Raw genomic sequence first — 14044 nt, 5'->3', positions numbered from 1 at the left:
TGATGTTTTTATATAGTATTGTGGACATGCATCTTATTATTTCTGAACGTTACATTTAACGATGGATTTTCATTTCCATATTAGAGGTAGGCCAGTGTATGAAACTCTCTCGGTTTTTTTTTACATCTATTAGTTTCAAAATCATTTTTTAATGTAAAATAAAACCGATAACCGCTGAGCTGTTAAATATTAGATCCAGTGCATATACATTTTAATCCGTTTTCTCCAATGATACTGTGAGTCTATTTTTGTGTGTGAAAACTGTTTCGCCACCAAAACCAAGCAGCATTATTTCAATCGTTTTGATGTGTGTGTGAGAATTGCCTCGCCACAGATATTCAAAATGAAGTTTGTGTTTGTGTATGAGAATTGCCTCGCAACAGATAGTCAGAACGAAGTTAAACTTGTGTTTGAGAATTGCCTCGCCACAAGATTTCAAAAGTGAGTGTTTGAAAATTGTCTCGCCAACATATAAATGTAACAAATTACCAATCTTTGGATACCATAGACGGTTGTAGATGGAAAAATATTTGTATGACAATATATTAAATAACTTTGAAATTTTGATGATATGTTTTAGAATTGATTTAGATTGAATTGTTAGTGACATGTATTTAATTTGTTTGTTCTTGTTGAATAGGCTCCTTTGCATGCTTGTATATAGGGCTACACGTAACTGAATTTAGAAGTAGTATATTTGTTGTTGTTGATACTTAAATCGTGCTGATAAGGTTATTTGTAAAAGTGACTTTTGCTATTTGAGTGTATAATTGTATAAGGATTGTTTAAGTGGAATCAAATGATTCAAGAGATATATATAAAGTTAAAAGTGGCCAAAAAATTGGTGGCTTGGTAGAATCAAATCATTCAAGAGTAATACAGGTAATGTAGTGGGCAAAAATTGGTGGTCGGGATTTTGTGATGGGGGCCAAAAATTGGTGGCCGGGTGGAATCAAATGATTCAAGAGATATAAAAAGTTCAGTATATATCTTATATCTTCAGACGTTGACCATACTATGACGATCAGAGACATGGTGTCAAATCAAATTGTGAATGCAGCCACTACCGCAACCAGATCCACCGAATGCACATTTCTAAAAAAAAATATGTTTTTGTCTTTTCAGAAAACATGCGTTTTGTGAAATACCAATGAGTAAATGAACAGTTTTCGGCATTCTCAATTTTTTTATTTGTAGCTTTCGCCTTTTGTTGTTTGGCAATCTTTTGCATTTATTTTATACTGATGAAATGAATAGCTCGTAGAACAGAGATAAATATGGTGGTCAGCACAGTTGAAGGTGGAACCAAACATCTTTATTTTTTCCTTTTCTACATTTCATAAATGTTTAACTTTGACCTTTCGGCAATAACATTAATATTTCAAAAAACTTGAACCACGAATTTTATCGGGAATGTTTCATTCGATATAAAACTGTTTGACAAACACATGAAACGCCAATTTAAATGACTGAGAAGCTTAATTTGTCCAATAACAATAAAACTTTAATAAAACGTTATCTCCCTGAAGTATTATGTACCATCCTGATATATATAAAACATGTATATTGATTGACCAAAATAAGCTGCTAAAAATGTAATTAATGATACCGTTTGTTACACTTGTTATGTATCGATGTGCTTTTCTGCATGACCTGTTCTTAACAATAAGATGCACAGTCGAGCTATAAACATGACAAAAGAACACTGTTTTAGATCATCAAAGATACATATGTAACGAAAAACTTCGAATAACTAAAATTTAGAATGTAAAATTACAAAAATTTCCAAACGCCAACGAAAAATTCAAAATGGAAAATCCCTTCAAAAATGGTAAAATGAAAAGCTCATATTATCAAACGAATGAATAACGATGGTCATATTACCGAGTTGGTACAGGCAATTCCTGTAAAAAATGGATTAAAACTGGTTTATTGCTAGCTAAAGGTGTCATTGATCAATTGTATGACAGTCGCATTCAATACAGTTACTATTAAGAAAACTGGAGACGGAATGAGTTATCTGCAATACATTAATTGTCAGAGATGTAAGTAAACATTGGCAACACTCATGTATGAGGTGCAGCAATATTCAAGAATCATTTATTTATTAAATGTGTATATCAAAATTGATATAAAATACCAAGATCTATAGTTTAGAGTTCTGACATGAAATACGCACAGTTGGTGAACTTCTGGATACCTACAAGAGTATTTTACGGCTGGATCTTTATTATCGTCACGTTTAACAATTATTATTTCTGGGTTGCTCACACAATTGTGTCATTATAACGGAACTATAACATATGTCTTATAAGTGGGACGTTTAGCAAGCTATGAATAGATATGAATAGAACAGCGTGTGTTCATTGTACATCTTAGTTGTAAAATAACATAACTATTAAAACCCTTATTCTGTAAATTTCCAATGCAAATCATTTGATCATTGTATTCATTTTGTCAATACATGAATTCTTCATTGTATACGCAGTTCTGTAATCAGTAAATTGATCATCCATAATGTCTAATTCTTTTTACAGTGCTTCTTTAGTCTTTTCAATCATATATTCTCTATTCTCTATTTAATTTGCTCATTTTTCTCTATTTATCATTTTTTTGGCGATTGTAAATCTCAATCAGATCTTTATGACTGGTTATTTTATATTGCATAAATAAACATTATATGAGTAAACATTATATGAGAACATAATCACATTATTTACAATTGAAAATTCCTAGTGATAAGTATAGTGTTCGGGAAAATAAAAATAAGTCCGGAAAAAAATACGTTGTTGGTTTACTTTTACATTCACTGCAATCAATTAAAACTGTTCTGTATAAGGAAGTCCTTACTTGCGTGTAAGTACAATTATTTACATTTGATAACGAAGTGTATCAAATATATCAATAACCACAAAAATGGCGGACGGATATCTTTAGAATGTTTATCTTTTGTTAGTTTATCTGTGTAAAATCTATTTGAGATATATAAACAACTTGACACAAAATTAAGTTATAATGTTGTAATTATTTGGTATTTTCCAACTAGTGTAATGATATGATAATATTTATACTATTTCAATATTCATTCGTAAATAAAAGAAAGGTTTATAAATAGGCATATGCAGTATGGATGCCAATCAGACAGCTCTCCATCGAAGTCACAATGTATAAAATGTATAAAAAGTTCTTTGTACTGCTTTTCTTCAAGCAGCCAATTGAAATGTATATATCTTTACATATAAATTTAGCGCTATAAAATGAGGTCCATTCCACCATTTTCTACATTTGAAAATGCCTGTACCAAGTCAGAAATATGACAGTTTATGTCCATTCGTTTGATGTGTTTTATTATTTGATTTTGCCGTTTTGAATTTTCATCGGAATTCAGTATTTTGTAATTTTACTTTTTACTACAGTATGAAATATCTCTGACATAATTTTACTCTTTATCATCGGTTTTCGATAGTTACATGTCAGTTAGAATTTTGTATACCACTATATATATACTATGTTTATAACTATATATAATAACAATAATGTAATAAAGACATTATAATTTTCATAAAAAATAAAAATTAACCAAAAGATTTTACCCAAGAAATAACCTCAAGTGCCCCCTGTCCTCAGTTCCATAAACTGTTTAATAAAGGAGCCTGCATATTTCACTTGCTGACTAGTGGTTAGATTAAGTATATATTTCATTTTGTTATCAGAAAAAATCTTTGTATTGAGGTACCAAACCTTCACCCGTATCTGAAACTATAGTGAAACGTCACAACATAGAAAGACGCAATATAAAACATCAGTTGAAATGGCGTTTATCAATCAAAAGACATAATAACACGTGTGGACATACACTTACGAATACATTTGAATTATAGTACCATGTAAATACAAAATCAATAAAATAAGGGATGAAAAGTTACAGTATTATTCCGCTGTGAAATGTGAAGAAATAAAAAAGCTTGAACTAATTAAATCCGCCATTTTCTGAATTATCACAGGTAAATGTACGGTATATATGTACAGTTCAAATGAAGAAAGGAATTCGAAGTATCTATCATAAATAATATTAATGTTTATAGTACGAGGTAGTGGAAATTTATAGTAATATCAATCACTTAAACATACATTGTTTCTTCCTGATGAATTTATTAGATTTGAGCATCTGAAAACTGCTTTAGTCTTAAACAGACAGCCTCATACGCATATCTAAAACTATGTACAAATACGAATAATGGAATTTCATCACCAAAATCAATAATATCTAAGATTTCTGTTCCTATCCAATATACCCTAATTTTCCAGTGACAGTCCACATTTCCCCGACCACCATCCCGAATGCCCTCTATTATGATGAGACCAACCTATTGTATTTATTGTTAATTTTTCTCGTCCTGAACATGCATGAAATAGTTGCCACTGGACGTTAAGCAACCATCAATCTATCAATAAATCAATGATATATAAATGTTCCTTACATGTACATTTGAAACTTTTCCATATTGTAACTGTCCATAACAGAAGACTAAGTGTATATCACAATGCGACAGCAAGCAAACGATAATAGAAAGATTCAGTAATTTAAAATGCGTTTTTTTTTGTAAAGTCAGAATTATTTATCTTAGAAAGGACACAGCATTCATAATGAGTAATTGGGTGATTGGCTTAGGACGTGCAGCTCGTCGTTGGATACATGAAAATCTACGAGACGAAAGAGGTAGGTATTCTGTTGTAGATATAAATTCAGGCATATTCATATTACGTAGAGAGTAGAATAACATGAAGAAAAAAAACATCTATGTTTCTATCTTAACGTCAGTTATATTTTTGAGAGATTGCTTTCGTGAAGTGATTTACGACTAAGTATAATCGAAGAACCTCACTAATATAACACCGCTCTGTTTACATGATTTTAATTCAACATACTATGTTCAACTTTGTTCTTTGCTTTTATTCATTTATTTATTACTGTATGTATAAAAGTAAAAAACCGTTATGGGATAATCATTAATGACAGAGATTTACAGCAAAACACACGCCAAAATAAAATAAAATTGAATTTTACAACAGTATTGTTAGTTTAATTTTTTTCGATAATAAATAGCATTTCACATGATATTTGTTTAGTGATTGAACATTATATTTTTGCATTATAAAATCAGCTTTCATTGTGTATTTTTGCAAATCTTTGATTCCTCGGCTGACTTTTGCTAATCATTTTTGTCCTTTTCTGTTTATAGCTCCCAGTATCTGATGAACAGTATTTATTGACTGTTTTGGTAGTTACTATGTGTTTCTCGATTCTCGTTTTTTAAGTAGATCAGACCGTTGGTTGTCCTGTTTGAATGGTTTTACACTAGTAATTTCGGCAACCCTTTATAGATTGCTCTTTGATATGAGCCAAGGCTCCGTGTTGAAGAACGTACATTGACTTACAATGGTTTACTTCTATTAATTGTTATTTGGATGGAGAGTTGTCTCGTTGCCACTCATACCACATCTTCCTACATCTTCTTCATCTTATTCAAGCTTTTTATTTTCAAATATCATGGCAGGGAGCATCACTGAATAAACAATTGATTTTCTGGTGCAGAAGGATTAATAGCGTTACATAATTGCAAATGCATTTTGCAAAATTAACGGTACCATTTTGTTGTGGGTAACTCAGAATTGCGAACAAAACCTTTGACATCATTGAAATTCATGCTTCTTACTTTCATGAAAAGGCATACCCTATTATGAATGAACCTTATGAATTCTGGAAATTGTAACCCTTCTGTTGTGTCTGACCAAGTGAATCCAGGTTTCTTTACAATATGAACTCTAACTAAAATAAAATATAAGAAGCATCGCATGGAAAACTCTAGCGAAAGAGATATCGATCGATTAGTGAAAACGTAAATGACTTAAAAAAAAATTATTTTTCAAAACACCATTATAAATTTTGTCTTGATGTTTCTAATAAACATATTATTGCTGTAAAGTTCAGTTCCTTTATACGTTATTTATAATTCTAATATGACGACCTATTATCGTCAACCAGTATAATCACAGTATGAGTACTTTTAGCGCAAGCGCATGCAAACTACACACAAAACTGGCTTTGCGGCGTCACTCCAAACTTAAATATACCAACAGATATTTTCTATTTTTGACATTAGAACCCACAGTTTACATAAGCCAAGATTCAGTTTACAATGCAGATATTTCTATTCTAAAGCAAAATAAATAGCTAGTCTATTTAAAATGATTTTTAATGGTAAATTTTCATAAAACGTAAATTCCGCGAAAAGATGTCATCGGGTTTGCATGACTCCGAAACAAGGTTACGTCATATGTATGTATCCTTAAACAAAAAAACAAAGGTAAGCACCGAGCTTCTTGTACGCCTCAGAATGCATTAATTTACTTTAGAAGAACATATATAGCTAAAAATGCGATTAAAAAAAATGAGTATGGGATTATATAAATTTAGAAATGTTATCATATGGGGGTAATTCGAACAGCCAAACACAGTATCCTGCATATAGAGCTTTCAAGATTAAAAAATATCGAATTTGTCCCATTAGAATCGAAATAACTCATGGCAGCAATAGATTTGTTTTCGTTTGACTATAGGTTGGGCATTTATATTACTATTTTTACCCCTCGCCGAGAATATAGATTAATGGTGTGTTAAAGACTGAAGAATATAGCAAAAGAGGATAGCTTACGGAATAGTGAAAAATAGATTTAACAATTATAGAATACATTATCTACAAGATTTGTTAAAAATTAAGGAATAAAGAAAAATAGTATAAGTCTACAGAATAGATAAAAATTGATACGACAATTAAAAAAAACATATATAAAAGACCCCTTTCATTAAGACCCATAAATATGCATTGACATAACCATGCAGCCTTATCGTAATAATGATCTGATATTTCCATATGTTTGTGTGTACGATTTCTCGAATCAATAATATTACAATTCCCATTTCAGTATTTTTATGATTATACTTTGTTCATTCTTTTTACAGTTTCTTCGGAAGGAGTATAAGACCTTAGTTTTTCTTGTCATTTTAAATCTTTGTTAATTGTGTTCTCCAATTTATTTATATTGTAGTCCTGTGGTGGTGTGTTGTCATTTTGATGTTATATTTCACATGGCCATAAAAGTGCGAGGTTTGGCATGCCAAAAAAACAGGTTCAACCCACCATTTTTCCCTTTAAAAATGACCTGTACCAAGTCAGGAATATAGCCATTGTTATATTATAGTTCGGTTCTCTGTGTGTGTGTGTGTGACATTTTAAAGTAGCGTCGTTTGTTTTCTGTTATTTTTTAGTGTAAATTCACATTGCGATAAGACGTGTCACGGTACTTGTCTATTCCAAATTCAGGTATTTGGTTTTGATGTTATATTTGTTATTCTCGTGGTTTTTTTTTATGCTCGGTCCGTTTCTGTGTGCTATATTTCAGTGTTATGTCGTTGTTCTCCTCTCATATTTAATGCGTTTCCCTCAGTTTTAGTTTTTTACCCCGATTTTGTTTTTTGTGCATGGATTTATGAGTTTTGAACAGCGGTATACTACTGTTGTCTTTATTTGACTCAAATACTTCTGTAACTATCAGACATAAAGTTAAAAATAGAACATGATACGCAAACGTTAACACAAGACAAACATACAAATCAAGACCATGATAGGTTCACGTTAAATAAATTGTACTGAGTGAAATCATATTTGTACGTAAAGAATTCGAAACTATACATGACAATGAAAATCCAAGCATGGTATACAAATAAATAAATCGATGGCAGAATCGAAGTGTCTTTTTTGAATGCAGATATTCTTACGTAAATCTTTAAAAAGAAAGAAAAAAAGTGAAATGTTGATTCATCATTATCAATTGTTTCCTTTTTGGAGGGTGCTGTTATTTGGTCCCTACATATGGTGTCATTGTTCTGTCACTGAATTTGCGTCCGTAACGCGTCTAAAGATTTAAAAGAACGTTATTTGTACATAGTAGTAATCGTTATAAATTAATCAGAGATTTCTTTTCAAAATTTAGAATAAAACATAAAGAAAATGCACACATATATGTTTCTGTTGCAGATGATCTAAACGAGACAGGCGGTTAGTACTGTACAGAATGTTATGGTTTTATTTAAAGTATTTTTAAATGTTTGACCTCACGCATGACGAAAGAGTCATTAGTTGTTTCTTTTGTAACGCAAATTTCATTATTCCGCTGAGTATATTATCCTCTTCTCAGTACTCTGTGATCCTGACATGCATGCAGGTAAAAGGTAAAATCACAAAAATACTGAACTTAGAGGAAAATCAATTCGGAAAATCCATAATCACATGGCAACATCAAATAACTAATGTTATTCAAACTTTGTGCATACATTATATTGTAATTTCACATTAACTGCATTTCTCTGTACGTTCAAATTGAAAAAAAAGTTATACTTTGTCGGTTAATCTTTTGGCGGATTCATTACTTTTATAAAAAAAAAAAAACATTGGCTATTTATTCTTAAATTAGCTGAATTTCATTCCAGAGAAAACTTGTACCCCGCGAAAATAACCCGCTATTTGGTATGTTGTATATATTCGTTAGTTAACATATTACATTGCTCTCCTTTTTTTTCATTTTGTTGATCCAGGTGTTGGAGATGGGGACGAATCAGTGATTGATGTATTCTTCCGAAAATTAGATAACATTGTGAATGCAGTTGTGGCAGTAGTTGCACCACAGCCACCATCACCACTAGATCCACCGAATCCTAACATTTGAGGATACGTCACAGCCTTAAATAAATGTACGAAAAAACACACGTTTTGTTAAATATACATTATAAGTTAACCTCACATCCCATTTACATAAGTCCTTATTATTTTCTGTGCTCATATGTTATCATTTAGCTTTACCGTTTATTGGGAAGGTCAATAATGCCTTTTTTGTGTTTGAATTGATTTTAGTTTTGTCATGTTAGAGTTTCTTCATACCTTACAGAATATGCTTATTTTTCAGGTCGTTTAATGTCGTATAGTTGCTCGTATCTAGGCTTTTGCTAGTTGTCTCAAAGTGGTGATCGTTGTAATTAGACAACATTTATGACATTCCAGTGAGTAAATTAACAGTTTTTTGTATTCTTAAATTTTGATCCTTGAAGGGCCACTTACCTGTCAAATTTATGTTTATCTACATGAATCAAACTCTCATATTTGATATTTTATAATGTAAAACATTAATCTAAAGTATAAATAGTCTAAGAAAATCAATTTACAGGACATCTGCTCGATAATATGTAGTTTCGTTGTATGTGTATTTTAGGATCTGCTTACTCTTCCAGAGCTACTGAGTTAACCCCCAGTTTTTTGTGGGATTCGTGTTACTTATTTTCTGGTTTCCCATGTTGTTTTATGTGCAATGTCTGTTTGTCTGTTTGTCTTTTCATTTATAGCCATGGCGTTGTTTGACTCTCCCTCTTGTATCTCTTGTTCCTCTTTAAGTCTCGACTCAATCTAATACACTACCAAAGACCTCCAAAGGCCTATGTTTCATGGTATGGTAATCTTCATTTTTTTCTTCTGAATAATCCTTGTGGCATAAATACATCGTAGGATGGTGGTTGGGAAGTTAAAGTTGAACGAAACATCTTTCCAAAAAAATTTTTTTTTTAAATTTCATAAAACTTTCACATAGTATTTACTTTAACCCTAGGACAATAACATAAATATTTCGAAAAATTGCATTTTATAGGAACCATTTCCTTGTGTATATAGCAGTTTGACGAACACTAGATTTCATGCGTCAGAAGCTATTCATAAACAATAGAAAGTGATTAAAATGTTCAACTGTTTTTACATTTCCATGTTATGCTCTGTACCAACTTAATATATTTAAACCATTTAAAGTGGTTGACCAATTCAGGCTGCAAAACGAGGGACGAGGTATACCACAGGGAAAGTAAAACTCATGGATAGAAAATGATATAAAAACGCCATGGATAACAATCAAAATACAAACAAATAAATGATAGTATAGAAGACACAACATTGAAAACTAAAGACTAAGTAACAGGAATCCCACCATGAGTTTAGGTAAATTTGGTAAAAAGTCTAATTCAGTAGGCAACATTCGTGAAAAGGGAAAGGTATTGTAGTTATAACATAAGGCACATATCCGATATCATTTGTGAACCGATTATTCCATAATGGTCAACCAACTCGTAATGTCATCCGTAAAATTTACAAAGGGATGATTTCAACTGCACTATTTGGAACTCTTGGTTTAAAAGTGTTCTTGTGAGCAGCAATCCTTAATCAAGGAAATTACGATAGGGAATACAAGCATGGGAATATCGTTGCAATCAGAACATTAAAAGATATATACTCCGTATGAAGGCGCTCCTGGAATGTTGCTACATAGAAATGTAAAGTTCACAATTTAGAAGCTGAAATTATCTCTTGTGTCGTAAAGTTTTGTTTAACACCGACCCTCATTGTCAATTTGTATATGTTAGTCAATGGTATGAGGCATACTTAACTATATCTGTAGCATCCTTTATCTCTAGTTCGATGGGATAGAATCGTTCAATCTAGTTACCAAATGTCATATTATTTTGTGAGAGAACATCCTCTATATAACGGAACGTATCTGTAGCATCCTTTATCTCTAGGTCGTTCAATCTAGCCACCAAATGTCGTATTACTTTGTGAGAGAACATCATCTATATAACGGAACGTATCTGTAGCATCCTTTATCTCTAGGTCGTTCAATCTAGCCACAAAATGTCGTATTACTTTGTGAGAGAACATCCTCAATATAACGGAACGTATCTGTAGCATCCTTTATCTCTAGGTCGTTCAATCTAGCCACCAAATGTCGTATTATTTTTGTGAGAGAACATCCTCTATATAACGGAACGTATCTGTAGCATCCTTTATCTCTAGGTCGTTCAATCTAGCCACCAAATGTCGTATTACTATGTGAGAGAACATCCTCTATATAATGGAACGTATCTGTAGCATCCTTTATCTCTAGGTCGTTCAATCTAGCCACCAAATGTCGTATTATTTTTGTGAGAGAACATCCTCTATATAACGGAACGTATCTGTAGCATCCTTTATCTCTAGGTCGTTCAATCTAGCCACCAAATGTCGTATTACTTTGTGAGAGAACATCCTCTATATAACGGAACGTATCTGTAGCATCCTTTATCTCTAGGTCGTTCAATCTAGCCACCAAATGTCGTATTATTTTTGTGAGAGAACATCCTCTATATAACGGAACGTAAAATTAAAGGATATTGCCTACTTCTTCGATAGAGATTCCTGAATGAAGTCAGAAACCAATCGTTGCGCTTGTTTCTTCATATAACTTAATTTTATAGTTTATAAGATGAAGTCAAATAGTACATTACTTAAAACACTGTTTTAGATACTTTAATCATCACAGAGAGAATTAAAACGACAAACACTAAATAACTGAAGCACAAAAGGTAAAAGAAAAAAAACGGATTCTAAGAAAAATTCAGAACAGAAAATCCCTTCCAAAATAGCAAAGTCAATAGCTTACATACATCAAACGAATAAAATCCAACTGTCTTACAACTGACTTAGTACAAACTTTTCCTGCTAAATATTGATTAAACCTGGTTGTATTGCTAGCTAAACCTCTTTTCGATTTATTTTATTTGTTTTGTAACTATATGATTTCTTTATTCTGTACTCGATTCTGTTATCAGTAACTTTAACCCTTCACTTTTGTTTATATTTTAACAGTGTTTCTTTATTCTACTGTATCTCATTCATTTGTATTTTCTGAATTTTATTTTGCTCATTTTCTCTTTCCTTTTTTTTTTGGCGATTTTTTCTTTTCTGTGAACCCCATCCACACCATCAAAAATGTAGTATTGTAATGCATTCGTTTGAATAAACTTAACCAGAATGCACCAAAATCACATTACTGACAATTAACACTGCCATTAAAGCGGGAGGTTTGGCATGCCACAAAACCAAGTTAAACTCACCATTTTTTTCATAAAATGCCCTGTACCAAGTCAGGAAAATGGCCATTGTTAGATTAAAGTTCGTTCCTCTGTGTGTTACGTTTCGGTGTTGTGTCTCTGTTGTGTCGTAGTTCTCTTATATGTAATACGTTTCCCTTAGTTTTAGTTTGTGACCCGGATTTGTTTTTTCTCTATCGATTTATTAATTTTGAACAGCGGTATACTACTGTTGCCTTTATTTACGAATGAACATTCAGACAAAACGACCGTTATATAATCACGAGGATGGTTTACTTTCCCTTTTTGAATGCAATTATAACTGTTTTGTATGAAGAAGTCGCATATAACGTGTAAGTGCAATCATTTTAATATTTCTTACAACATACACAATATAAACTGCATACACAGCGGATTGGTTTCTACGGAATGAGTGTTATTTTTCTGCAACTGATGCGCATTTTGAAAATCAATATCTCTTCAGTTATACTCGAGGCCAAAATCATTGAAAATCTAAAACTTCTCAAAAATACGAAGAGATATTAGTCGAAAAAGACAAAACAGTGAAAATAGTGAAATCTTGGCAAGGAGGTTTGTATGAGAGAGATGCATTACTTAATTTGAAATAATTTCTAAAATGTTGTGACAGCTTATTCTTATAGCATATAATCCCTATTCCAATGCAAGTACCGACAGTTACTGTGTTATTATCATCACTGTAACTGTGTCATACCTAAGTTGGTAAGCTTTTTGTAAGCAATGGTGATCTTTGATTAATAAATCGTTGTATTTGTTCCCTAATCCGATATCTTGGATTAATAATATGTTTGCGCAGATTCCAAATTTGTGATTCTGTATCCGTGATCATAGATTGATAATCCGCTATATATATATATATCGGATTGCAAGTCAGTGATCTTGGATTAATGATCAAAATCATGGATGCCTTATTGCTAACATCATGAATATTACATATAAAGATACAATTCATGCAAAAAGGACAAAACAAAGCAGAAATCAATGCCTTTTAATTGGGCAGCAGTAACGATCCTACACAAGAATTGTAGATTTACATGATATTTGATACCTTAACGTAACCAAATTTTCAATTACCAAAACAGAATGACTGTATAAGTGTCAAAAATTTATGAAAAACATTTTTTGAAATCTTTTTTTGCATGGTGAAAATCGAGATAAAGGACCGTCCATCCGTGATCAAGAATACTTGTTATCACAGATGATTATCCAGTATAACGGATTATTAATCAAAGTTCACGATTATTTTATTTATCCCTTTATAGCTTTCATATATATATATTAATTGTTAAGATGGATTGTAAGGTTTTAACACATAGTATGGAGTGAAAAGTTATCATTAGCTTTGTTCATTTGATTTAATTAGATCTAATTTCAAATATCGCAGAATTCCCCTGTCTAACGACTAATGATTTGGCTTGAAGATAAATGAATTATGAAAATGAAAACACCCATGATAAAAATCGGTTTACCTCTTTTTTTTTCTTAATTGATTAATTAGAAATGGTTTGATCTACTCTTTTCAATGAATATGTTATATATTTGTTGCTGATCCAGGTGTTGGTGCTATTGACATAATAATGGCTAATTTTTTTTTGGGAAAATTAGTTACCATAATGAATACAATTGTCGCAGTAGTGGCACCACAGCAACCACCACCACCAGACCCTCCTAATCCACACTACCTTACAATAAATTTATTTAAATATTGTCTTGTTTTATAAACATTAGAAGTTATCTCTATCATGTAAGAACTCATATGAAAATCATTATGACATTAGTTTTGCTCTAACGGTGTTGTATAGCTGTATTTGTAGTCGAATGTGCTCGCAGTCTGTTGTGGTTTTTTTGTATTTGCGTTTGAAAAGTTTTTGGTTTTTGTCATGTTGAATCTTTTTTTATAACTTACAGATTTCAAATTTATACTGCCTTACAATGAACATAGAAAAAAAATATCTTGTTTTATATTCACTATAACTAAATTAAGAATCCTCATTATGTAAA

This window comes from Mytilus trossulus, chromosome 5, assembly GCF_036588685.1.
Source record: "Mytilus trossulus isolate FHL-02 chromosome 5, PNRI_Mtr1.1.1.hap1, whole genome shotgun sequence".
Lineage (NCBI taxonomy): Eukaryota > Metazoa > Mollusca > Bivalvia > Mytilida > Mytilidae > Mytilus > Mytilus trossulus.
The sequence above is the reverse complement of the archived record's forward strand: the minus strand, read 5'-3'. Positions refer to the sequence as shown.